Genomic DNA, 1,874 nt, shown 5'->3' with positions numbered 1-1,874 from the left:
TCTAGGCCAATTCAATTTACACTATCATCGATAGATGCATCTCAGTCGACTCCGCCAACACCACTATTAGGAGATGCTTTTGGACCAAGTTGGTCACATCATCAATGTATGATACTTTACAACCAAATTCAATTGCATAATTATAGTAGGACACTTCTTAGTCGAGTTTGGTTGTATTGTCATCGATGGACACTTTATGCCTGGGTCAAGTTAACTTTGGTTCAATCTATCACAAACCTAATATCATGAGATGAGTGGATTTGATAAAGGATCATATAAAAAAGAAGTATGTCCGGAGTGTACCCTTCAAGGCCTCTCTAATTCTTAACTGAATAAAGGGTTTGAAGGATTCAGTCAAATGTTAAATATGAAAAGTATAATTTGGTATAAGAATATACCAAAGACCTTTTGTAGTATGATATTTGACTATTGGGTTGAGGTCATTGATAATCTTCCGAATGGTTATGCATTTTTTTCGATCACATATGCAATTATATGACACAAAATCTAGTAAACATAGAGTAATAGTTAGCTAAGTCAAATCTCATATATTACTTTTCATAGAGATAAGTTATTCTCCACTTCACCCGAAGGGTGATGATGTGTCACATGTTCAACATCAATATTTTAGCCATATGATACTGGAGTATCATTATAATCATGTAGTGTTGAAGTGTTAGTCACAGGATATTAGTAGTCGATCATGTGGGGCTAGGTGTCAACCACATAGCACAATACTTCTTACATCATTATTTTTATATATTCTTTCTTCCTATTTATCCCTTCGCATCATTTATTGTTCTTCTCTTAGGTTATATGAATGGATCATAAATTATTTTAAAAATAAAGGAGAGATGAGAACATATATATCCTTCCAACAGTCATATTCATATTTAGGTCCCTAGATTATGACTTAAAATAAAATCTAATTTAAAAATAAAATTTTATAGTTTAGTTCTTCAAAAACATATAATTATATAAAAATATGTAGGATATAAAATTTATTCTTTCATTTAGTTAGGATATAATGACTCCTCTCCCCTTTAAAAAATTTGATACTCCAAATTAAAAAATCATACTTTTGTTTTACTAGTATGATATCAATTTTTTTATCTTTAAACATTAATTATTTTTATATTAAATATTTTTATTATAGGTATATATGATGTGGATTCAAACCTGAGACCTATTAGTTGTGTAATAACATACTTACTAACTCGGATGACTTAAAAATAATCAAACTTTTAACCAAGATAATGATAATACTTAAAAAATGATCAAGTACTTCATGCCCTGGTATTATTTAACTTACATACCAAGTAAACTATATCATTCATGAACCTTTTCATAAAATTCACGATTCAAATCTGATATTTTTTTATTGTATCATATATCTATCAATAAATATAAAATATAAAAAAAAATATCAACTATCTTAAGAAAATGCCCTATCAGAACTATCATCCAATGCTCCTTTCTAATTTTATCTAATCACGATCTTAAAGTATAATGAGCACTAATGCCCAACAGGGAGAAAGGAATAATCCAAGGATAGCAAACAAACATATGTTGAATAAATAAATATCATTTATGAAAATAATTTTATATTATGCATGAACAATATATAAAAAGGAATGTGTCAGTCAAATTAGTTGGAATGGAAAAGATCTTGATAGTTTATCATAAAGTCTTAAATTCGAACCTCATCTTCGTTATTTATAATTTAAAAAATATATAAAAATAAGAGAGAATCAATTTATGAATAATGAATATCATATAATAATTATTTAATAATATAATTATCATACATTCACTTACCATCATCAATGATTCAACTCTCGTAAGAGGAAAGAATCATATCATATTCTTGACAA

The sequence above is a fragment of the Musa acuminata genome, chromosome BXJ1-5 (genome assembly GCF_036884655.1).
Source record: "Musa acuminata AAA Group cultivar baxijiao chromosome BXJ1-5, Cavendish_Baxijiao_AAA, whole genome shotgun sequence".
In the NCBI taxonomy this organism is placed as follows: Eukaryota; Viridiplantae; Streptophyta; class Magnoliopsida; order Zingiberales; family Musaceae; genus Musa; species Musa acuminata.
The sequence above is the reverse complement of the archived record's forward strand: the minus strand, read 5'-3'. Positions refer to the sequence as shown.